Raw genomic sequence first — 27042 nt, 5'->3', positions numbered from 1 at the left:
TTTCTCTTTTTCTTTTAAGCAAGAGAGATTTAACCAAAGATGTCTCTCTACGGTCACCAGGGCTGCCATAGTACGCCCCATTAACTTGGCGGACTCCTTGGTAGCACGCAGAGATAAATCCGTAGCCTGATGCAGTTCTCGAACCACGTCAGAGCTGACCTCCTCACTCTCACTCACATCATTTAATAGTTCAGCCTGGTACGCCTGCAATATAGACATCGTATGCAGACATGCCGTGGCTTGACCTGCCGCCGAATATGCTTTGCCCACCAAAGCCAAGATGTTTCTGAGGGGCTTGGAGGGCAAATCCGGTGCCTTGAAGGACGATGCCGATTCAGCGAAGAGATGGCTCGCAAGCTTCTCTTCCGCCTTGGACATCGCCCCATAACCATGAAATTTAGCCCGCGCAATATTAGAATATGTGGAAGTCTGGGGGATAAAAATTCGATATGATACCGGTTTCTTCCAAGACTTCTACACCTCAGTGTGGAGAACAGGGAAGAACGGTAGGCACCGACTTGGATGTTGGACACAGGAGGGCAGAAATCTTTCATCTAATTTACTTTTGGAAACAGACTCCTGCCTAACAGATGGCCACTCAATGCTTAATTTTGAAACTTCAGGAGTAAGCGCCTCCATAAGCTCCTCATGTTCAGGGGACTGAGGTGATGAGTCCTCAGTATCCCCTGTCTCAATACTGACAACATAAAGCTCCTCAGAACTGGATAGCTGCAGTATTGGTGCCTCAGCCTGGGCGGAAGAAACCACAGCGCGTGCTTCCAAACCCTGAACTGAGGCACTGGATCTGGCAGGTGAAGGCTGAGATAGGGCTGGGCCCGTCTCAAACCCTGCTGACAGATCCATTTGCGATCCCCACGAATGAAGCCGGCGCTCTGCCTCGACAGAAGCGGGACCCGATCCGCGGGGAGCACGAACCGAACCACTCTCCTCGAAGAGTGATCGGCAGAAGCCGAGTGTTCTAAGAGGCAAACGCTCGCAAACGCTCGCAATGCTCACAATCAGCCTCCTCGAGAGCTGACTGGGCATGCTGCACTCCCAAACAAACAACACATAGTTGTTGTAAATCCCCACCCGTTATATAATGAATACAGGGGGGAGCACACTTCCTATAATGCTGTACGCTCACCATTATTACAGGGCCTGAAATGAACACCTGACCATGCGCCAATTTCGGGTGAATTTTGCAATTGGCGGGTAAAACTGTCAATCTACCTGCCACGTTGGCGGGTAGCCAATGAGAATTGAGTGATTCATTAGTTGTTGTTTTTTTGCGTCTGTCCGATAACATCAACAATTTTCATTCAAGCAGCTGATTTCTGTGAATGCATGTAAAACTAAATGTATATTGCAGCACAGGGTGAAGTCAGTATTTACATTAACGACGATTTGAGACAAATAAATGTACATTTAATGTAAAACTATGTAAACGGCGCTCTGTCGTGCGGCAGGTGTGTGTACACTGATAGAAAGTAATGTGTTCGAATTTTAAAGACGCGGCGCCGCGCATCCGGTGTGCGACCCCCTTAAAGGGTAAGTTCGGCGTTTTACAAGTAAAGCCCTGTTTTAAGATCGTTTCTGATGAAATCGAATGGTTAAGATTAAAATTTGGACACATGCTGCTGTCCCGATAATTTTAGGTTTTTCTGTTAGCACCCCCCCCCCCCCCCCCCCACACCTATACAATGGTTTCATAGGGACACTGGAACAATCATTCATATAAACGAATTAAATGTTAGTTTACAAAGACGTGAAACTCACCGAGTGGTCTGGGGTGTCCACTGATATGCTCACACAAAAATCGCTGCAAAAGATGCTTTCCAACAGGTTTTATCGTAGTTTTTGGAAGAATGTCCGGTTGTGAGGCGTTGGAAAAATATTGCTAACACAAAAACCTAAAATTCTCGGGACAGCAGCATGTGTCCAAATTTTAATCTTAACCGTTCGATTTAATCAGAAACGATCTTAAAACAGGACTTTACTTGTAAAACGCAGAACTTACCCTTTAAGAGATATTATTACTTATAATGATTTCGTTAATAACTTGACAGCACTTAAATGTGTATTCTTACAAGTTAAAGAACAATGTTTGCGTGATTTCTATTTTTCACCTTTATGAGGCAAAAAAATATATATAAAAAAAATTGGCTGGTAAAAAGTTACTGTGGCAGGTGGATTTTTAAATCCACCTGCCACAGTAGCTGGTGGTCAAAAAAGTTAACTTCAGGCCTTGTATATATATATATATATATACTGTATGTGTGTATGGGATTTTTTGTAGTGAAAACTCCTGCCTAGTAAAAACTAAATGACAGACAAAAACACTTGGACAATATTCACACACAGAGCGCTTGCTGAAGACACAGAAGCTGACGCGGTTGTGATTAGGGATGGGAATCGAAAACCGGTTCCACTCGAGAACCGGTTCTAAATTTTACGATCCATCGATATTGTATGCCCTCGACGTTAACGAGTCCTCTTATCGATGCTCCTGCTCTGAGTCAGCCATAGTATGTACAGACCGTGAACTCACAACTGTCCCTTTTGTCCTTTATCAAGCACCATAGCACCGCGTCCAAAGATAATCTTTGTCCTGCAAAGTCTTATTTGATCAGTGAGTAAAATTGTCTCTCTCTGGTAATGTAGATGAACCGCTGCGCTTGTGACAGGGCGCATGTTAAACTGATCGAGCAGAGAGAGAGAGAGAGAGAGCCCCGGTCGCGCGCACGCACTCTCTCTCTTCGGAGCAAGGCGAAAGTAGGCTTCACCGTCTCAAAACTAAGCGCTGTCTTCCTCTCTCCCTCGCACATATTAATCAAAATAAACGACACGATGGTAAGGTAGGGAGACTAAAGTTTTATGTGGAGCATTCGGAGATTTGTTTTTCCTGAATTGCCGCTGGGTGTGAATTGTGCTAAAATACGTTGCCTTATCTTCTCTGAAAAGTCTTCCGCACATTCAGCTGACATAATCACACTTCAAATAAACGAAAAAAACGATCCAGTGATGAAATGTTTTCTGTGATGACACACGTCTTGTGGGATGTCCCAACTGGCGGGATAATCACACAACGCGCACACGTCCGATAATGCCACGTCCAATTCGCGAACTAATGACTCATTTGAACCGATTCGTTTTAATGAATGGTTAAAACAACTGATCTTTCCAACACTGAACTCACGGGACGTTTAATCGGTGTATAACTAATCGGTAACACTTTACAATAAGGTTCCATTTATTACAGAAATTACATAAAAAGTACAGTTTGCTTAGTCAAGTGTAAGCATTAAAACGACTTGTTTTCCCCCCCGAAAAAGACTACTTTTTCCCACACAGTGCTATCAGGAATCGATAAGAGAATCGTTAAAGAATCGGATCGATAAGCAGAATCGTTAGTGGCATTGGTATTGATAAAATCTTATCAATTCCCATCCCTAGTTGTGATCTTGGGGTGCTTTATAGTTTCCTGGTTGATGACGTCACCAGCCTATAATGTTCCGTCTCACCATTGGACTGATTCCATACGTGCTTCATGACGCACTCACGCAGGGGCGTTCCCACAGCGTTTGACGCAGCTCGAGTTCCCATGAAAGGGAGCAGTTATGTATATTATATCGCATTTCTGTCTACAGATCCGCCTAAATTATACACAATGCACCTTTAAAACATCAAAAGTAAAATATGACTATTCATTATTAGCTTGTTATTTAAGCATGGCCTGTCGATGTTTATTTTGTGGTAATTACCGGCTGACTGTACATTTTACTTTCCATATTTTTCATTGTTGTTTGAAGGTTTTGAAGTACTAATTTCCATTTGCTTTTCAGCATATGGCCTGTTTTTATTGTCTATGCAAATGAAACCATAATATGATACCAAATTATCAGTCAACATTTATCAAATGTGTTCAGAATAGATGCATGTAATACGCAAATTTTGGTAAAAAAGTGTCACATAAAGCTGTCTGGCCACAGGCCAATCATATTTCCACATAATTACTAATACACATGAGTTATTTGTATGCCTGTTGACATTTTTCAAGCTACCGGTTGTTCTTGTCAAACATGTGGTGTCTTTTATGTTGTGTGCGACTACGTGACTACATCAGGACTTTGCGCAGTGATTGATTCATTACACTGGGAAGGCGAGGGAGCCAATGAAAACATACTCGGCCCGTAGACACCTCAAAACATATTGATGAATACCAGCACCAGTGTCTCATTGGAATTGTGTGAGTAAATTGGGCAGAACAAGACAGATGTGGCACTGTAAATGACTGAAGCACTGCTCTCTGCTTGGTGTCATCACAGCAGTGATTAGAACACGTCTGTGTGCCACCCCTCCTCTTCATTGAGTATGGATTGGAGCTGCCTGCATCTGAATAGAGCCCCCACAGGTCCCATCAACATCCAGAACATTATGATAGAGACAGTGCTCAACACAGAGACTAAAGAGTCAACAAAGAGTTAAATATGGCGCTTTGTGATTTCAGGCTATTTTCAGAGGCTTTTGTTCTTAGGAATCCACAGTACAGAAATTTCAGTAGATATACTGTAGATACAGGCAGTACTTTAATGATATTCTCAAATATGTGATATTGGAAGTGTGATTTATGTTTTATAGATTTATAGATTGTCCTCTATTATAAAAATATACAAAGCATCATGATTCGGATGTTGCCAAGGAACCCACAAAGGACGCAAATAATGGACTTGCATTCCTGGAGATTCGTCTTGCCAGGCTACCTTGAAAGGACAAACTCAGAAGGATGCAGGGAACAGAAAACATCCTTGTGAGAATTGAGATGTGCTGCTATCTTATTTCTCATCTGACCTTTCCACCATATTTTAAGTAGCGACCAATGCACAACACATACAACATAACATCACAGACAAATGTCATTACCTATTAAAACATTTATTTCATATTATAATATCCATTATTTTCATATTATTTTTTTAATGCCTGTATTCGTTAAAAATGAGTATGCGTGTTTAATGTTACTTATGCTCTGTCATTGTTAAGATTATTTTTAATATGCCAATAAAAATACTGCGGGGCTCCAGGGGCTGTATAAAGCTGCTCAGAGTAAAATGTTGTCAAAACTCTAAGAATGACTTAATCTTACTCTTATTCTTAGACTTAAGAAGTGTGATTTATAAACGTTCTTAAGTGTTAAGACTAGGTCTCAGCTCCCAAATTATTTATGAGTGCTGGAGAGGTATCCTAACCTGAAGTGCATTTCCCGAAAACATCCTTAGCCAACTATGGTCGCATGTTCCGTCATTATCAGCATAGTTCAACGAGTCTGTGTTTCCCAAAACCATAGTTCCAAAAAACATTCGCAAACAGCTTTGCAAAGTTGTCTGGTTGAAACGACAGCCCTCGAGATGTGGTTAGAAGCAGAGTTTCTTGTTTGCCAGACATGTGGACTCAATAAATCCTTATCTTGAGCAAAATGAGCAAGCTGACATTCAGTACAATCTGTATCTTTTATTTAGTATACATACAACTGTCATTTACATCTTTTAGTTTGTCAAGAGATTTAAAGCGTCATTTTTGAAGAGTCCACATGTGTGAACTTGCTCCACTATGTAAGAGCCAGCCTATTATTAAATCTGCAAATAAAGCAAAATAACTGAGAAAAATTTGAATTAGTCCTCATATGCCATGTCCATAATATATAGCAAAACATCTAGCATTAATTCAATCTCGAACAGATTCATTAAATGTAGTTACTCCATAACCTGCGTGCCATCATTAACCAACGTGGTTGAACGACCAATTTGCGACAAAAACAGTCGTGACTATACTTGATTTTGAACGATGCATCGTACTATGGTATTTAAAGGTGCATTGTGTAATATTTAGGAGGATCTGTTGACAGAAATGCAATATCATATATATTACTATGTTTTCAGTGGTGTATAAAGACCTTACTTAATGAACCGTTATGTTTTTATTACCTTAGAATGAGCCATTTCTATCTACATACACCGCGTGTCACAGTCACCACCAAATGGTCATCATTACTATCACTGTCATCGTCGCTGTCATGTGTTAGTGCCCGTCTGCACTACAGTTCCCAGAATCCTCCATGGCCCACACCTGCACCTCCTTCACCATTACCCGCACCTGCCAGCAATCATCAACACTCACCGTCTTCAGCTGTTGTCCTCTTTATTCCTCTGTGTATTTAAGTTCCTCTCATGTCAGTGTGCAGGGTCGGTTATTGTTTGTGGTTAGTGCACACGTGCCTTGCAAAATGTGTCGTATAGTTGGCTTTTGTAAGTTCTTGTTAAATAAACTTTGATATCTTCATCTTCGTCCAGTGTATTCGTCCAGTGGATTCCGATTCCAGTGGATTCCGAACATTACAAAAGCCAACTACAAAAGGTACACCACGGGTCCCCTTACACTGAAATGCGCCGACATGTTTCTACAGTAGCCCTAAACGGACAAACTTGTTTTGTCACTATGTTGTTCTTCGTGCAAGGAAGCAAGCTAAAGTCAGCGAATAAATCACTGACACAATGATGAACAAGTAACAATAATATTCGCAATAACATATCGTTTTACTGAATAAAAAAGTAATATCATTCTTAATTTATCTTTGTAGAAACCTCATTGCTGAACCGGCTACACTCTGCTGTTTCAGACGAAAACATATTTTCCTGTCGGCCACCGTAACTTTTGTTGGTTGCAATTCGTAACCTCACCACTAGGTGCCGCTAAAAATCACATAATCAAATTATCGTCATAATCGTATTGCATTGTGGTATATGGAGCTGCCTGAAGTGTATATATGAAGTAGACCTCTGTCAAAATCGAGGGAGCGAGGGTCTGTCCATAAACTTCCCTCGTCCACTTCACGAAGTTGAACGCACTTCAAAATGGCGGCAGGGATTCCCCTGAGGGGAAGTGCTTAGGGAAGTTCGCAAGTGTGTTTCTAAAAGTGGATGGGAATGCAGTCCTGGTAGGATTAACATGAAGAGAGGAGATAACTACACACTTTCCAACGAAAATATAATGTAGCCTATTGGAGTTAAATGATGACAGGGAGTTGATAAACCGATACAGGCTTGATTGTCAAGGTATTCTTTTTGTAACTGACTTTGTAAGAAATTTTATAGCTATTCCCACTCTACAAATCAATGCTCTAACTGCAGAAATGAAAGCAATAATTATATTTTTGGTGACAGAAAAAATTCAGCAGTGGAAAGTGGCTCATCAGTCCACAGTAAGCAGCGTCCTAAATAGTACTATTGTGGCACTAAATGAAACTACAAGCTTGATTAAACCATCAAAATATGAGGTAAATATTTTCAGATTTATATATTTTAAATATATTTAGAATATAAGTGAAGAACAAAACACTAAACTTGGTTGAGTTATTTATCTGACAAAATTATTTGGCAAAAAAAAGCAAACTACAGCTACAGGTTTTAGAAAAACAAAAAAGCTCAGGAAAAAAAAAAACATATATTGCAAAATAATCCGTTATTAATATTTTATTGGTCCTCTCTTGTTTTTGCATGTGTTTATAATTTCTTTTTATGACAGCCTGGACAAAAATTATGTCCTCACAATTTGGCATGTTTCTGTTGACTCCAACAATTAACTCCAAGCTCAACTATGCAATATGCTTACAAAATCTTTTTTAATATATTTGAATAAAAGGTGAATATGTCAATATTCCTATGACATACATCACATTTGGCCACTACTGAATGGCAGTTAATTGACCTTCAAACCATGCAGGAAAAAGCAGGCTGCTTTTATGAGGATTGCAAGCTTCATTGGAGTTGTTGGAGCCATTGATGGAACTCATGTTCACATCATTGTTCCAGCTGCAAATAACACAACATATATGTAGTGCCCCCTACCCTTGACCTTTAATAGGGCGGAGCACCCAGGTTCTAAAAATGTCTCTCGACTTTATAATAATGTCCCTCCTATTACCCTAGTTGACTACTGTACTCAGAATAAATATATTTATATTCTTTTAGTGCTTAAATTGAATGGAAATTAACCCCACATAGAAAACGTCTCAGGTTACGACTGTAACCCTTGTTCCCCGAGAAGGGAACGAGACACTGCGTCGTCGTCGTGACGACACTATGGGGAACGCCCTTAGCGCAACGCATCTGAAGTATGAATGAAATCTGTCCAATCCTGATTGGTGCTGCGTCATGACGTAGTAGATGACGGCACAACCGGAAGATACAAAGGGATGCCGGCACACACACACATTAGCTCCTTTGCGGTGAAGCAAGCGCTCTGCCCGTGATAGGTGTGGAACACATTCTATGGCCTCCTTGACTAACAGGGATTGAACTTCCTGTTCCATAACCCAAACCTGCTCTGGGCCGACCACAGTCCAGACCACCCCGTTGAACTTTGGGGGAGGGGAGCTTAACTGCAGCCTGTAACCCAGCTCTACAGTACGCAGGGCCCATGCAGATATATTCGGAAGGCATGACCATGCGCCGAAATAATCTACTAAGGGAACCAGCCTCTCGAGGCTGGCCTCGGGTGTTACCCAAGGCTCGTTCCTGACCTCCTGAAGCGGCTGGCCGGCAGGGAGCGGTCGACAACGATTTTGGGTGGGCGGACGCGTTCGCTGCCCAGCCGCAGGTCTTACTAGAGGCGGCTGGAGTGGCGTGCGTACACGGGAAATCAGCCTGGCCCGAAGCATACTGGCCGGCGGGAACACAGCACTGATTTCCCGAGAGCTCCGGGGGAGAAGCGACCTCAATCGCTCCACCCCGGGGGGACAGATCTCAGCGGTCCGGCTGCTCGAGCCTGGCTTCGGGTATCAATCGGGATTCGTTCTCAACCCCCTGAAGCGGATCTCCGGCAGGGTTCGACCGAAAACGATCCTTGATGGGTGGACGCGATTGCTGCCTGGCCGCAAGCCTGTGGGGCAGACAGAGCAGCGTGCGTTCGTTGGAAACCGATGTGTCCCGAAGCGCACCTAACGGCGGGATACAGACATCGACTTCCTGAGGGCTTCCCTGAGGGGAGGCTCTTTCGTTTTCGCTCTCGACACCCTGAAGCGGAGGACTGGCAGGGAATAATCGAAAACCGTTCCCGATGGGCAAACACGAGCACTGCCTGGCTGCAAGCCCTTGAGGCGGCAGACAGAGCAGCGTGCGTTCGCTGCTCATCATTTTAATTCCTCAGAATTAAATGCAGTCATAAACACTGTATAAGTGAAACACGGTCGAAATGGTAGGCTGAATTAAAATATATAACTTAATATAATATTCATTTATAATATTATCAGATAATATTCCATCATTTTAATTTCTTAAAATTAAATGCAGCCATAATACCAGACAATACTGTTTTGTGTTATACGATCTCTAATCTACACGCTGCCTCGGCAGACACGAGATTCGAGTCATTACAATATATTTGGCTTTCATCCCTCAAGAAGAAAGTCAACAGGTGCGAGGCTGAAATATCCGACAGCGCACGGATATACGCGTCGAGATATTTCTCAATGAACAGCTGCCAGCACCCTCAGGAGCTGACTGTGAATGCCTCGCACCCAAACAGTATTATTTCACAGATCGCGTGTGTCCCTTTCATTGCAGACCCGTACTGTACGCGCTGCCTCGGCAAACGCGAGATTCGAGTCGTTCACAATATATTTGGTTTTCATCTCTCGAGAAGAAAATCAACGAGTGTGAGTGAGGCTGAAACACCCGAAAACGCAAGGCTGTGCGTGTCGAGATGTTTCTCAATGAACACAGCCAGCACCCTCAGGAGCTGACTGTTCGTGCCTCGCACACACACAGAATCTTTATTGCAAAGCAGACCCGTAATCTACGCGCTGCCTCGGCAAGCGCGAGATCCGAGCAACTAGATTCTGTATTGCAATGTACGAACTTTAATCTACGCGCTGCCTCGACAATGCGAGATCAAGTCACAGAATCTTTATTGCAGAGTAGACCCGTAATCAACGCGCTGCCTCGGCAAACGCGAGATCCGAGCCAGTATAGATTCCGTATTGCAATGCAGACCTCTAATCTACGTGCTGCCTCGACAACGCGAGATCCTAGTCACAGAATCTTTATTGCAGAGTAGACCCGTAATCAACGCGCTGCCTCAGCAAAAGCGAGATCCGAGCCCCTATAGATTCTATATTGCAATGCAGCTTATTTAAGACAATTCGTATGGGACAAACAACACCAAATAGGACAGACAGTTTGACACAGAGCGCTTGCTGAAGAGCAAAAAGCTAATGTGTGTGTGTGCCGGCCTCCCTTTGTATCTTCCGGTTGTGCCGTCATCTACTATGTCATGACACAGCATCAATCAGGATTGGACAGATTTCATTCATACTTCAGATGCGTTATGCTGCGTTCACACCGGACGCGAATAGCGCGTCAGGCGCGAGTGATTTCAATGTTAAGTCAATGCAAAGACGCGTTACGCGCGTAAAAAATTCCTGCGCCGCGAATGAGCGCGTGTAGAGCGCGGCGCGGTACACGCGAATACGCCACATTCGCGCGACTGGAGAATGAGGCGTCTCGTAACGCGTCAGCATCTGGCGCGTTACGCGCGAATGGTGCATTTTGTGCATTCACGCGTTTGACGCGAATTCGCGTCTGCCGCCCGAGTTGAAAAATCTGAACTTTGGCGTCAATTCGCGCCGCATTAACCAATCAGGAGCCTAGCTGCCTGCTGTCACTCAGGAGGTAAAGTGACGTAAACTCCCGCCCGGAATCTTTCATTCCAAAATCACTGACAGCTATGGAGGAAAAATTATTCTTGCTGTAAGCAGTCACCCAGAATTGTATGATTCCACTTCATATTTGTACAGAGACAGGAACAAAAAGGACCTCACTTGGAAGAGGGTCGTTGAGGAGATTGGGGAACCTGGTAAGTTGTAAATACAAATTAATCTTTAATATTTGTCCACTTCTTTACGATAGAAATGCTACAGTCACTGTAATTTCTTGAACAAGAACATGTGGACATCAAAACATGTAAAAAGATGGCCGTCAACGGGTTTCGCCTCCGGAGTTTCATCGGATTTCGCCTCCGACGCGCCTAATTTTCGCTTCAAACTTTTGTTTTTTACGCGCGTCAATTTCGCTGTTAACGCGCGAATGGATTCAAAGTGGTCAAGCGTATAACTAGACGCGGTAGGCGCGAATTTGACGCGCTATTCGTTGCAGGCCTGTTACGTTGCTGGGGAGCGGTTTGGCCTGGAAAACAGCAAATGGCCTCTTCACTCGAATGAGCCAAAATAAATCAACTGATCATCTGAACACCTGATGAACTCCGCGATTTTCCTCCTTGGAAGCGGCACAGTTCTCTCCACTATGTCAGCGGGGATAAGAGTGCGGCCTGGTCCGGACCCCAGAGCTTTAACTCAGTTACACCAATCACACCAATCAGTCTTCAAAGTTCACTAAACTCAAACCACTATTTGCAGACAAACGGCAGTTAGCCGTCTGTTTTCTCACTCTCAGTCTCAATAATGAACGAAGCTTCGTGCTGCGCTGGGAAGCATGCTCAGAACACTTATATCTTACATTAAACTCTTGTCCAGAGTATAAAACACAAGCAAAGCAAAACAAAGTCTTCAAAACACTCAATGTAAGTTTAACACGGTTATTTTCCCCTTATTTTTTAGTCTTAAACTCACAACTTTCCGAACTCTCTCTCTCACGATTGGCAAAAACTCCCCTCTTCCCTTCTCTCTCCAATCAGAAGTCCACGTCTTTAAACAGAGGCGGGAATAAGTCCAAAAATAACCAATCACCAATAAATGAACAAACATGCTGGGCAAAGGCATGTTTTAGCATCTACATCCCAATCAAACTTTATAGTTTAGCGTAATTCTTAAAGGGGCAGTACAAAGATATATTCAAATGAACACACTATACGATACTATCTTAATCATAAAACTTATAAATACCTATTTAATCAGTACATAGCTGTTAAGGTACCTAATAATAACCCTCACTTGGTTACATATATTAATAGAAAAGGATTCCATAGCATCTATACTAATTCGAATAATTTTGCATAATGCAAAGCAATTTAAAAATAAATTTAAATATTAACGTTTCTGTGTCTTAATTAAATGATTTTTATTATAATTACATTAAATGATTGGTGTCACGCTGCTCTGACTTCACCCTTGCAGGCTCACTATTGGCTGATTCAGTGGTTGAGAGCGGCCATTGCGCCGGGAACTATATCATCACGTTGAAAGGTCATGCTCAATGTCGCCGGCGCCAGCAGAAGTACCGCCTCACTGTTTACAAAGCGACCGTCCAAAGGAGGATAGTTCAAATTTTATTGTATGTTGAATGACATATTTATGTCTTTGTGCCATATTATTGTTTAAAATGGTCCTTACGTGTGCATATCCTGGGTGTTTAAATCTTTTAAAACCTAAACGTTTTTTTTAGAGCGTGACCTTTCAACGTCTTTTTTTAAATGACCTAGTGTTTCGCTAGATAAGACCCTCTTCCTCAGCTGTGATCGTGCACAGCCCGTTGAAGCACTTCAGAGACCTTTGAAACTGTATTGATTTGGACTTCAAATTACAGCTGTAATTACATGATGCAGGTATTTATTTTATTTTATTTAAGTACAATGTAAAATATGTATGTACAAAATAAGGGAATTGTATAAAAAATAATTAATTTAATTTAATGTTAGAGCACAGTAGTTAAAAACACTTAATATAAAGTGGGACCAAAACTTTTCTGAGCTCCTCACAAACATTACTCTGCCTCGATCCATGCTTGGTTTCCTCTCTTTACAACTCATATACTTCAGTCTGGAACTCTACAAACATAGCAGAGTGACACAAACAACTTTACATCCAAATGATGTTATACTATATATTAGCACTCTTGGAATGCCATTGGTCAATCAAATTAGAGACCTGTAACTACATAACAGCATGTGGGATAACATTTACTTACCTAATCTGTCTGTCATAGTATCAGTTGCTGCAAAATACCGTCTCTACTTACTGTATAATTTTAAAAGGTATACCTTTGTATATAGCCTACTGTATTTACCCCTAAAGGGTGCATATTAGTACCTTATATGTACTACATATTATTACCTAAAGTGTAGAGATTGGTACCTGAATGGTTCATATTAGTATCTTTTGTGAAAGGGTACTATACAATGTCAGGAGGTAGTGAAAAAAAAATGATGTGTGTGCACTAACTTAGATGGGTTATGTGCAGAGGAACAATTTAAAGAATGGGTCACGTCACCCCCTTAACATCACTTCACTCACTTATTTAACTTACCTTACTTGTACCTTATTTATTAAATGGTGCATATAAATACCTTAAAGCTACATATTACTACACATATTATGTACAAATTGCATATTACTACATAGTGTCTATACTGTATTAGTAGCTAAATGGTACATATTAGTACCTTTTGAATGGGCAGGACTCCAGCGGCAGAGTTTGCACAGATTTTCCTGAGAGTGTACAATGTCAGAAATTAATGAGTTAAAGGCATGTTTGCATAATATAACTTTTTTGGGGTCCTATAATTTGCTTAATTTTCTTGATGCAAAAAAAAAAAAAAAAAAATATATATATATATATATATACCTATATATTTTTTTTTTTTTTTTTTTTTTTTTTTTTTTCGGGTGCAATAAGAGTATGCTTCAGTGAAAATCATCTAAACATTGATGCCTTAAAGCTGGACTACACTATGCAACTTTTATAATTTGAATATATTTTAAAACATTAGCCATACACTTGCGGCTTTGTGAATGGTTTCAGAGGCAATCTGGGACTCATACACTAAACTATTGAGGATCAAGCACTACACTACCAGACTTGTTGTCCCAGATGCAACAAATTCACACAGAAATGTTGACCATTGGAATCAGTCTGAAAAAAAAACAATCAAACAAAACATTTTCTGTGAAATACTTCAATTTCGACTGCAAAATATCTCCAAACTGGCTATGACTTTCATCAACTAGCGATGACTCGTTCAGACTACACATCAGGGAAAAAATCTGTGCAATGGTTGTGTTGTTTATTCTAGCCTTTAGGTGTGGAAAGTTGGCTGGAGGTTTTTACTTTTAATTCAGAAAGTAATCTATTTTCCCTGTGTTATAAATGTTAACTGATGAAGTGTCAAAGCACTGATTGCAAAAGGAAAATATAGCCTCATCTCCATGGTTACACTGTCTCAGATGAACAAACTGATTTTAACAATGCTTGTGAGTGTCAATGGATATTACGCTCATCCATTGTTAACCCAATTAATTGGAGCATAAGAAGCGGGAATAAAAAATGTCCAAAAGGGAAGTCCAAAGAAAGACTGTGGCCGTCTCCTCCAGCTGTAAAGGACATAATGATACTTACTAGTGACATTTGTTACAATCCAACTGGATCAACCTTCTAAAATTCCTGGCAAAAGAGATGTGGATTTTTCAATTATAGAGCAAGTCTTTTTGTCCTTCACTGGGAGCTTTTTAAAAACGATTTCCTTTTAAATGCAATGTAATCAGTGCACGGTAAAGCGAGCTCGCTCATGTGAAAATGTGACAAAATTTATCACTCCCTGATGCTTGGTACTCCCACAACACAGTTTTCAATAGTGCCTTCATCAAATTCCCTGCCATAATTCATTTTTAAACTCCCATTAACTCTAGCGCCTGACACACATTTCCAACAGCAACCATAGCAACCCACGTTAAGTTTTGCAAATCAATGTTGACAAATTGTTGTTAAAGTTTCACACAATAGAAGTGTTACTTTTTCTGTCAGTCTTTGTCTCAGGCAATGTCCTCCTCTGATCACACTCTGTGTTTGTTGTCTCCATGGTGTTTTGCGAGGGTTGTCCCCGTCTTTGAAACTACACTGTCAACATCTTCCTCCGCATTGTTTGCTGTGGTTTGCATGTTTCTCGCCTCAACCCACTTTACTGATGCGCGGGCTGGCCAATGTCCCGATTATCCAATCTCAAGCCATATATCAGAACTCATTTGACACTAGATAAAACCACAAACAGTTCTCTCCTCTCATGCTCTTTGTTCAAATACAATCTCCCATCTTGGCAGATGCAAATATTTTCAGGCATTTGTAAGTGATACTGTAACAACTTCATGAATGATGATGCTTCAGGAGAATATTGTAAGTGCTATTGTAAGTTTTTGGAGATGTTCTGTGGAGGGGTGATGCATGCCTCTTTTTTAAAACTTTCTCTCGCCAACGTCATTCCACTGCAGTTATGTTAATCTCTGTATTACAAAACAATTCTTCTGTAACTCTTTTGTACGAGTTTTGTTAAGTCTTTCTCTGCCAAAAAAATGAATTTTCTGTTATTTGTGAGAAAACACTTCGCCACCAAACCGTGATACTTTCCGTGTTTTCAATATTATACGATAGGGGGGCGTTATGACACATCTTCTGAACTACGACTACGGTTCAAAAGCAGAGGGTCTGTTCTTTCTTTTGATATATTGCATGTTCAGATATTCAAACATCAAAATATTCTGCCATAAATTCTTTTGTGAAAATGATCAAAAACGGTGGCGCTGGCTAGCAAAAAAAAAAAAAATGCTGGCAGGGAAATGAGTTTGTTAGCTTTAGTCTGAAGGGTTAGATAGTTGATGCAAGAAACCAAAACAGAGCATACACGTGACAGTATAAGGGAAAGTGTACATTAGTTTATACCAGCATCTGTCTGAATACTTGATTCAGATTAGCTGAATCAATATGGTGCATTGAAACCGTTTAATGCACGGGTTCTATATTAATGCATTGCCTTCATTGAAGCACTAGCACACAGAAACATTCAGGACAGAAACTTGTTGTCAACAGTGCCTCACCACTTTAAGGAATTAGCTTTGTAACTGAATCGCTACATTATATTTCTCAGTCAAGATGTGGTAAAGTTGCTGTTTGGAAGTATTTAAACTCACAGCTTCACTATTAGTAGAGAGACGCTGCACAGATGCAGTTAGATTTTGTGTCTTGCAAACATCAATAACAGCTTTATCTTTGCCAGTTTTGGCAGGTGGTCATGCTTTAAGCTGCATGTTGTGCATTACAGTTGTGTAATGCATACCTAGCTGTGGATTATCCCTTACATATTATTCATGTTAAATGGTCATTTGGTGTCGTACAAATATATAATGTAGTCTCAGTTAAAATCATAAAAAGTCATAAAAGCTCCAGGTATAATTTTAAATGTTTTGTGGAGTATAGCATGTCACACCGCAGGACATGAAGACTTTCCAAAAGTTTTGCATGTCAACTAGCCTATATATAGTTTTAACCTTCAGCTTTCTTTTTGGAAAAATGCATGTTGAGGAGTATGTAACTTTAACCACTCTGTATGTGTAAATTGCCAGCTTTAGAAGTGTAATTGGCAGCGTTTTAAACTTCTGATTCAATCCAGACCACAATCATTGAAAAGAACACACAATGACGCAGCTCTTAACTGTGTTTAATATAAGCGGTCATTTTCTTCCACTGGAGACTGCTGCTCTACCAGCAGGTTCTTATTAATTTTTTTCTCCCTTGCCATATACAGAAACATAACTGTAAGGAACTGCCTGCAGTAGGTCCGCATTACTTCCCACTGCAGTGTTCATTTCACAATGTTGCTGAATTGTTTTCGGCAGGTTTTTGTGGTTATTTGTTTGTGGAGGATTGATAAATGTCTTAAGACGGTTAACTCTCTGACCCTTGATCCTCTATTGTGACCTCTGCTTTTCTGTGGGTGTTTAGATAGACAACAGAGAGCTGTCATTGCCAATGCAAAAGTGATTATTGTCTTTTCACATAGTTACTTCTGTAGAACCACCATAATATTGTGATGGTGAGTTTTACATGGGTGAGAACCACTCACACTTTCTGTAGTTTGTTTAGTTTAGTGCCATGCCTTCATACTTTTTTTAGGAGACATGCTATTTTTATGATCAAATTCTCAGATAAAATCTTTGGTTTGACCTTTGCTGTCTTGATGGCTTGGTTTCTCACCGGTTTGGTTTCTATTTAGCTGGATATGACTGAAGGCACTTATAGAGTGCTTTAGTTAGCCTCCATTATCTTTGTCTTGAGAAATTTCACCATCCAGTCATGTTTTTTTTTCATACAAAATGAAGTCTTATGAACTAATATACAAACGCTTTGATCATTTTATCAAAAGAAACATTGTAGTTTGGGTGGAATTGCATTTATCGTATCCACGTGTTGAAAGAAAATGTCCTCCCTTGGCATTTGAGACTTGGCCAATCAGAACAAGGAATTTCTCTGATATCCAAAAGGCCAATTATGCCCCTTTGCAGCATGCAACAGTCCCAATGGTCCCTAAAATTAGACCCCAGAAATTGCATTGCAACAGGGGCCCAGTTTTTTGCCCACAGTAATATTGCTACCAGAAATGTATTAATGTCCAGAAATTTGTATAATTTGTAAATTGTACTTTAACCTGCTACATTTCTCCATGTTCTCTCTCTATTGTCTTACACTTCAACACATGTCATTAGCCCCTTTCACACAGCAATCCCGTTAAATTACCGTAAAATTGCCAGAACAACTTTACCGGTAAATTCAAAAATGTGCTGTTCACACAAGCAACAGCGTTCTGGCTTTTTACTGGTAACAGACTATTCACACATCAGTTCCAAAATACCGATAAACTTTGTGATGTTGTCATTAACCAGAAGTTTATGCCTTGTTCCTGAAGAGGGCTAGTTGACAAATCTGTTCATCCGCCCGAACAAGGAGAAGCGCTTTAGTTTCTGTATCATTCGAATTTGAAGACATTTGTAAACAGTGCTGAGTAAACGCGTAATTTGCGTCATAATTTTATGAATGGTCCAGAGCCGTTGCCCTTTCGCAGCTTCTGATTGGCCCAAATCCCTTCTTACGTCAGCATAAGAAGACCTTGTATGTGCAAAATACCGGTAATCTTATATACGCATATACTGATAATTTACTGGTTATGTTACAACTTTGTTTTCTGGTAAATTGCCGGAACCTATTTACCATATATTTGAAAAGGTCCTGTTCACACATGTTCTGTTACCGGTAATTTACCAGTAAAAATGTATGTGTGAAAGGGGCTATTGTAACAAGTTGCTTGTTTCAGTTCAGTTCAAGCAGATTAAATAAAACTTTGATTGTCACAACCTGATTTTTTTAAGGGTAAATTTGGTTATTAGGATGCAGTTGACACACCTAACTGAACTAAGTGTGTACAGAAGACAGAAGTGGATTAAGCACTCAATAGAGGAGTGACTATTGTATTTTAATCAAACCCCAATCAATTTAATAGAATCCCCTAAATTATCATACTTTTTGTGTACAGACGATGTGTGAAAACTAGCTGTTTGCTTAATGAAACTGCTATTGTTCCAGATTTTATCTAGAGTAATTTGATTGTTGGCATATCTGTAAATAATTGAACAGTAATAAGGTAATAAGCACTAAGAGAAATGAGAACCCTATTTAGCTGCAGTGTGTTTTTAGCCAGTGACAATTAAATCCAGCACATCAACACCCGGTGTCACATGAGACCAGTTGAGCCATCTCGCACAGCTTAGGTCTAAGTGATGAAAGTAATGAAATCATAGTTCTTAATAACTAGTGTGAAATCATGATGTACTTTGAAATGAAGGATGTGGCTAAGAGGGTCTTATTAGGAATAAATATCATGTAAATGTCCTGAAATGGATTTCAGCTTTTGGTTGTGTAATAGAGTCCCTCCCGGGCGCCCCATTCTGTCTGATATTACAGAGAGACCTGCGTGGGTTTGTCTCTCTCCTGAATGCACCAGAACATGGAATATTTAAAACCGACTTTCTCTGTCTTTGCCAGAGTCTGTTCCTTTACTCTCTTTAGTGCCGCTCTGAAACAGAGAGCAGAATTCCCTCTGATCTGCCATACTGCTGGAACGCACAGCACATTCTGTTGTATTTCGCTCTACCTTCCAGACTTGCAAGTCAGCAGCAAAGTTAGCAAACCACAACACAGGCAGCTCTCTCCTGTGGAGGCCTTGAGTCATGAAGACTATTACAGATGCACGGCAGGATTCTCACTCCCGTTGCTCCGGCGGGAATGATTTTCTCCAGCTGAGTCTCTCTCCTTGTCAACAGCTCATCAGGACTGTCTCAAACTGAAGACAAGTGGCCCACCTGATATCTGGCCTTGATAGTTGCGAGAAACCGTATGTCTGTCTGTCTATTTGTCTGAGTGTCTACCTGACTCCCTGGGTATCGATTCACCTCATTCCCACTGGAACAGCATGTATTTCCATTATTATAAATAGTTTTTGACTTTTTACAGCTATATGGAATATAACATCACTGGTAGAAAGGTGTTAACCTCTAGAGATTTTGCTACACCATTCATACCACAGTAGATTTTCACAGCTATTAAGGCATGATCGTGTATGTCTGTATTAGTTTAGTTTTACCGTTTCAGCACTCTTGCTTGTGTGATATTGCTTGACTATGTTTATTTTATGTTCTCAATATAAAAAAACAATTCATACAGGAGCAATTTAAATCTTGAATTTTGGCAAAGCGTAGGGCTTAGAAGCTTAAACTCTCTCGCTGAATTAGAACTTACATTTAGTGGTCGGTCACAGGCTTAATTGAGAATGGTTGCCAAGGGCCAAATAAAAAACAAAACAAAAAAAGAACAATATATATAATAAAATATATAAAATGTCCTGAAAAAAGGGCACTTTTCTAGTCAGAAGTCAAAAGGGCAGGTGCTAGAGCATCAATTGCGGTCTATCTGTGCACGTGTCTGCCGGTCTGCGTTTTGTCAACAGCTGGCGTTGGCCACCTCATAGTTTTCAATGCAGAAAAAACCTTGTCTAACACACTGTTTAGAGTCCACTATAGGGGCTACTACAGTATGTGACTGTCTCATAGAACTGAGACATATTGTAATATGGGAAGGGTCTTTTGGCTCTTTATTATGTTGATATCACTCCGCAATATCTTTTGTGAGGCCAAGAAACAATAATATCTCTCTGCGGGGTTGTCAGGTGCTGAGGTGATACAGCCAGCTGTCATTCAGCTTGTTATTAACACTCGCCACTATATCTGAGCACAGAAGTCTTTCTTTTATTTTTATATTTATATATATATTTCTTATTTTTCTGTCTTCATTCCTGTGTGAATAAATGTCCCATAGTTATCCACAGTTACTGCTGCTAGCTCTACATTAAATTCATTGTATCACCTTTGAAACTTGGCTAATACCATGTTGCTACAGGTTTATTGTAGTAACAAAAACTATAGTAACTCTATTTCTTTGGCAGAAACTGTGGTTACCATGGTGAAGTTTGTGAAGTTTTACCAAGTTTGTGAGGATTACAGAAAACAACTCAATGCATCATATTGAGTGACATTTTATTCAAGTTCAAATCGGATGTTACTGATTTTATCAGACTTTGTCCATTGTTAAAGGGTTTGACATTGTGCATGTTTGAGTACAAGTTCTATTAATTTGTCTTCAAGTATGGTTCATTCATTCTTCTGTAATACTTTTTAATGAGGGAAAATTTGCACATTTATTATATTTTATAATACAGATATGACAGTTGCGGGTCTTGATATAGCAATCCAGTCTAAGAGTGCCAATCAACACTCTAGTTGTGATGCCAAAACAGTTATGACATGCCTAATAACACTCTAGTTGTGACTATAATTATAATATGAAAAAACACCTTGAATTTTAATATATTGCATAATGTAGCATATTTGTTTTTACATTGTTATTACAGTGTAATCATTTGCATATCAGTGCAAGGAGAGATTTTTATGGCAAAATGTAAGAAATACGCCAGTACAGTACATTTCTGTTATGGCTGTTGGCGAAGTATAAGCTTATGTCTTGCTATAAATTAGTCTGAAACTTTAGTCTCAAAGTCAAATCTGATGTTTATGAAGCAAAATCAGAATTCCTCAGAGGCAACACGCAGTCTGTTTTACATCATAACACATCACATCATGAAATATTTATAGTTTTCTTTAGGGTGTGAAATTCTATATCTTGCACCCTGGAGTATATAGTAACACTTCCTCAGGGATCCCTAGACACGTCTGTCTCCTGCTGTTTATCAGCGTTATCACTTTGATGGATGCTTGCGGTCCTCTCAGCATGACTGGGCATGTTTCAAGAGGCAATGCCTCACTTTTGCTCCTCATGCTCTCTTTGGGAAGCACTGGGTGGGAAAAATTGCTGGAGCATCCAATAGGAAGAAGTTTGGATGCTCAGGTGCTGCGTTGTTCGTATATATGGGAAATTGAGTCTGTCTGTTATGTTGCTTGTCGAGCCACTGGTGCTGTAATTAACAGCAGACAGTAGCATGTCAAATATAAATCACTCTCACAGGAAAACACACAATTAACTTCATTATCCCCTTCCATCTGATATAAATATTGTTTTCTTTCTTTCTTCTCTTTAATCAGTACAGTAGAGTATATTGACGCTGTCAGCCAAAATCCTTGAATCTCTGATTCTTTATATAAATTCAGAATTTTCTTTACTCAAAAACAAAATATGTATATTTTTTGACCTTTGCCTCTTTGTCCACTGTCTCCTGAGATGTTTTCTCTGCAGACCTCTTAGCACCTACGATGTAACGCCAAATTTTTTTGAAGGTGTGCCTCCTCTAAAAGTGTCCGTGTGAAACAGCATGTTACTTTTATTTACCTGCCACGGTGGCTGTTAGGTGAAACGAGTTTACCAGCCACAACATAAAATCACCCGCATTTGGCTGGTGGCTGGTGCTAATTTCCATCCCTGTACCATTCTAAAGACAGACAAAACACTTATGTCCAAAATTCTCTGAAATTTGCTTGTGAAAAACATCCATTTCAGCTTGATTTTGGTGAAATGTTAAAGAGGTCATATGATGCTATTTTGAAAGATCATTATTTTGTCTATTGGGTGTAATAAAAAATGTTAACATGTTTCGATGTTAAAAAATACACTTTTTTTCATTGTAGCTCCTCTATGGCCAGTTTTTCTAAAACACATTGATTTCTACAAAGGCATTCTTTCCGAAAAGCATAGTGTGCTCTGATTGGCTTGCTGACCCTGTGCGTTATGATTGGTCGAACACCTCAAGCTTATGTCGGAAATGTAACGTCCCTTATCATAATCGCTAGCGTCAGCTTCCAAAGCAATTATAAAGACAGATGCAGATGACCAAGCCGATTGATCGGAACATGATACTCGTATGTATTTACAGTACACACGCCCGCGGTTCAGCTGCATGTGACAAACACTGCTAGTGTGAAATCACAATATGGGCACATGCTATTTCAGCTCTGCTTGAGCGGCTGGTATGAAACAGAGCTGCAACACATGTTTGTCATCTTTTCACCACAAGTTATAAGCGGAGAACTGTGGATACTATGTTTGTAAACATAAATCCATCTCTGCACTTGTGTTTGTAAGAACAAAAAACAATATGCGTTACTCTAGACTGAACAATAAATAGCAAATACTTTAACAAATTATAAAAGATACTTACAGAATCTGATTAAGAAGCACCAGTTTGCCCTAGCAATGTTAATCTTTTTTAGTTTGTGCACAGCCAGCCTTGTACTCTCCCAGGTTCAGGAAACTGTCCTTCGTAAAAATGCGCTGCACACACACAAACATTGGATTGTACTGTTCTGTTGTGTAGTAAATAAATCTTAACCACTGATTCCTAATTGATTTCACTTTCAGAAGGCAAAATAAAGTGCCGCTTTTGCTTTTGCACAGAAACACACAGCGTCTCACGACATGGCAGCGACAACACTACTACGATACTGAAGGCAAACCTTCTTTCTTTGCGTATGCATCTGGGTCAAGTCAAGTCACGTTTATTTATATAGCGCTTTTTACAATACAGATTGTTTCAAAGCAGCTTTACAGGGACAACAGGAAAATAATGCAAAAAAAAGTTTGTTTCCAGAAGAAAATAGCGTCACAGTCCAGCTTAAGTAAGTTCTGTTATGTTTCATTTTTGTTGTAAAAAATGTATTAATTTAGTTCATTTCTAAATATATAGCCGCTCTGGAGAAAACCGAAATCTTTTTGTGGGAGAATTTGAACTTTGTAACTTTGCAGATCTTATACATGCACAAACAGCTACATAACACACTAAAGAAAAAAGAAAACATGAAAACGCATCAAATGATGGGCTGGGTATAAAGCTTGATACTTTTCAGGCACGAACCGAATTGCGAAATTTCGATACCTAAGGGGTTATGTTACAGATCTGCCAGGTTCCTGCACTACACTTTCCATCACTCTCCTCTGTTCCCACCTGCACGTTATTCCTAATCACACACACACCTGCACCTCATCATCACCACCTCTATAAAGACTCAGTCTTCACTTCTGTTCACTGTCTGGTCTTGTTTGTATGAAGAGGACTACTTACCTTCTGTGCAACGACCTACCTGACTTCTCCAGCTACCAATCTCCACTTTAGCATCCAGTTTCCTCCATGTGATTCTTCCAGTGTCTCCAAAGTCTCCGGCGACCTTGTATTCCATCCATGTGACGACAAATGCAAGTGTCTGACCATAAAGCCACAACAACTTTGACAAAATGACTTTTTATTTAATTACTAAAATAAAAAGTGTTTTTTCCATTTCCTGAAAAGAGATATAAGTTTTCCATCCGATAGTGATGATATACAGTACATTTGGTACAACATTAAATATATTACTTTGTAACATTATTTACATATCCTGAAATAGGATAATAGTTTCAAAACAAAACATGAAAGCCTGCACATGTCCTTCAGAAAAAAATCTTCAAAAGTCTTCAGAGGCCGTGAAAATACAAGAGTGCTCAATGCATTACAAAAAAGTGCAGTGCAAAAACAAAATGTTTTTATGACATTATAATTTGTGCCTACATAAACCTCAGTGTTTGGTGTGTACTTGCACTTGTAGATGATGGCAACTGAACCTTCACAATATAGTTTTATCTCCCAATGCCAGTAATCAGTACTGGCCATATAAAACATGCAATTTCCCACCCTCCAGTACAGAATGAGACAGGGATTTGGCTTTTCTTTCAAAAACACAAGTTCATTTCAGGGTAAAGGGTGGCTATGATCAAAGATGTTGCGTGTATTTGGTGAGAGCAGCTGCAAGAAGCAGAGCTATTAATAAGTAATGCTTAATGCTCAAAGCTAAAGATGTTTCGCACAATTCCTCTACCTTGTTAATCCATTTCGTCTCGATTGAGGCCCTTTTGAGGGTTGTAAAAGAGAGAGGGAGAGAGGAAAGGTATCAACCTGGAGTTGGTCTAGCATGATAAACAGGAAACAAAATCGCCAGTGAGAAGGGAAGTGAGTTCAAAGGTTTCATGAGCCCATTACCAGAGTGAGTAACCCTGTCACTGAAGATGGAAAGAGAAACAATAGAAAATAAAGATACATTATAAACTCAGCAAAAAAAGAAACGTCCTCTGACTTTCAACTGTTTTTACTTTCAGTAAACTTAATGTGTGTAAATATTTGTATGAACACTAAAAGAGTCAACACCATAGAGACATAAACTAAAAATGTTTCACAGACATGTGACTAACAGAAATAGAATAATGTGTCCCTGAATGAAGGGAGGCTCAAAATCAAAATTACCAGTCAGTATCTGGTGTGGCCACCAGCTGCTTGAAGTACTGCAGTGCATCTCCTCCTCACAGCAAGAACTGACAAATCTTGTCCAGTCCATGAGATGTTACCCCACTCTTCCACCAAAGCCCTTGCAAGTTCCTGGACATTTCTTGGAGGAATGGCCCTAGCCCTCACAATGCGATCCAACAGGTCCCAGACGTGCTCAATGGGATTGAGATCCGGGCTCTTCGCTGGCCATGGCAGAACACTGACATTGCCGTCATGCAGAAACTCATGCACAGAACGAGCAGTATGGCTGGTGCCATTGTCCTGCTGGAGGATCATGTCCGGATGAGCATGCATAAAGGCTACCACATGAGGGAGAAGGATGTCTTCCCTGTATCGCAAGGCATTGAGATTGCCTGCAATGACAACAAGCTCAGTCCGATGTTGATGTGATATACCGCCCCAGACCATGACGGACCCCCCAAATCCAAATCAATCCCGCTCCAGGGTACAGGCCTCGGTGTAACGCTCATTCCTTCGACGATAAACACAAATCCGTCCATCACCCCTGGTGAGACAAAACCGTGACTCATCAGTGAAGAGCACTTTTTGCCGCTCCTGTCTGGTCCAGCGAAGGTGGGTTTGTGGCCATAGGCAGCGTTGTTGCTGGTGATGTCTGGTAAGGACCTGCCTTACAACAGGCCTACAAGCCCTCGGTCCAGCCTCTCTCAGCCTATTGCGGACAGTCTGAGCACTGATGGAGGGATTGTGTGTTCCTGGTGTGACTCGGGCAGTTGTTGTGGCCATCCTGTACCTGTCACGCAGGTGTGATATTCGGATGTACCGATCCTGTACAGGTGTTGTTACACGTGGTCTTCCACTGCGAGGATGATCAGCTGTCCTTCCTGTCTCCCTGTAGCGCTGTCTTAGGCGTCTCACAGTGCGGACATGGCAATTTATTGCCCTGGTCACATCAGCAGTCCTCATGCCTCCCTGCAGCATGCCTAATGCACGTTCACGCAGATGAGCAGGGACCCTGGGCATCTTTCTTTGGGTGTTTTTCACAGTCGGTAGACAAGTCTCTTCAGTGTCCTGCGTTTTTAGAACTGTGACCTTAAATGCCTACTCTCTGTAAGCTGTTAAGGTCTTAACGACTATTCCACAGGTGCATGTTAATTCATTGATTATGGTTATTTGAACATGCATGGAAAACATTGTTTAAACCCTTTACAATGAAGATCTGTAAAGTTATTTGGATTTTTACAACATTATTGTTGAAATACACAGTCCTGAAAAAGGGACGTTTCTTTTTTTGCTGAGTTTAGAAACCAGACAATGTGTGCAATGACACTTCTGGGGTTTGCAGTCACAAAGTCAGGCTTATGGATGTAATAAAGCCTGGAATCTGCTCCACGTTCATCCTCTCTTCTGCCGGACAATTAATATGATCACTGTTGATGGCTAATTTTCAGTATCATAGCATCGGCACAATTCCATAACCAGCTGCGACCTCTGGAACAAACTGAAGTCACTTGTTTTCCGGCAAACACGAACAAGAGGCACACTGACAGTAATATCCCAATCTGTTTGATCAGTGAGAAGAATGCAGCTGACTGGAAACTTCCCAGAAATCCTTCTTCCCATGTGATTGATTTGGAACTCTTTATTGCAGCCCAACACACATTTTTTTTTCCTATATTAACAGTAGATTGGCCACAGATATTGAAATGACTGGATACTTAGTGCAGCTTTGATGATTACTTCAAAATAGTGCTCAAGACATTTCTGATTGTCAGTAACGGTTGCAAAAAACACGATGCTGATGAAGATCAGGTATAATGTCTTTAATAATACATTCAGAAGGTAATACAAAAAAAGATAAACAAATGAAACTAACCACTATGCGTAAACAAGACCGGACAAAGTATGTGTGTTTGGTGTTGGTCTTTATAGACGAACTGATGGAACTGATGGCAGACAGGTGTGGTGATTGTGGAGTGCTCACAGGTAGTGACCACAGGTATTGACCAGAGAGGATTGTGGGAGTTGTAGTGTGCTTTGCTGACTGGTCTGGTGACTGAGGATTGTGACAATACTCCCAACCTCTCAGAAGGTCTGACCTCAGGGCTTGAAGAAGTGAAGCCGGAGTCTTACGAGGAGGGCGTGGAGATAGTGCAGGGATGGTCAGAGGAGAAGGCGAAGGAATGGTGATAGCAGGTGGCGGAGGAATGGTGACAGACGGATGATGAGACTCCGGCTGCGATGATGGTTGGCACAGACACAGACCCCAAAGACGAGTCGAGAAAGGGAGAAGCCATGGTAAGGTGAAGGCTAATGTCAACTGGGGGACAACCGACAGAGGAGGAGCCGATGGATCCCAGGGCACAGGAGGCCTAGGCG

At 40.6% G+C, this 27042-nt stretch overlaps 2 protein-coding genes and 1 pseudogene across 3 annotated transcripts in view; 2 read left to right on the top strand and 1 right to left on the bottom strand.

The window, feature by feature from the left end:
- vps35l (VPS35 endosomal protein sorting factor like) overlaps nucleotides 1-27042 on the top strand; it is a 322653-nt gene that overhangs the window by 67514 nt on the left and 228097 nt on the right. The gene's annotated exons all lie outside the window — the stretch shown is intronic.
- Nucleotides 1-27042, top strand: part of raraa (retinoic acid receptor, alpha a) — a 241090-nt gene that overhangs the window by 17778 nt on the left and 196270 nt on the right. The window lies entirely within an intron of this gene.
- LOC143714519 (uncharacterized) lies at nucleotides 24978-25718 on the bottom strand (annotated as a pseudogene).

The sequence above is a fragment of the Siphateles boraxobius genome, unplaced genomic scaffold (assembly GCF_051911475.1).
Source record: "Siphateles boraxobius isolate OS27281-9 unplaced genomic scaffold, OSU_SipBor_1 55, whole genome shotgun sequence".
NCBI lineage: Eukaryota > Metazoa > Chordata > Actinopteri > Cypriniformes > Leuciscidae > Siphateles > Siphateles boraxobius.
The sequence above is the reverse complement of the archived record's forward strand: the minus strand, read 5'-3'. Positions and strand labels throughout refer to the sequence as shown.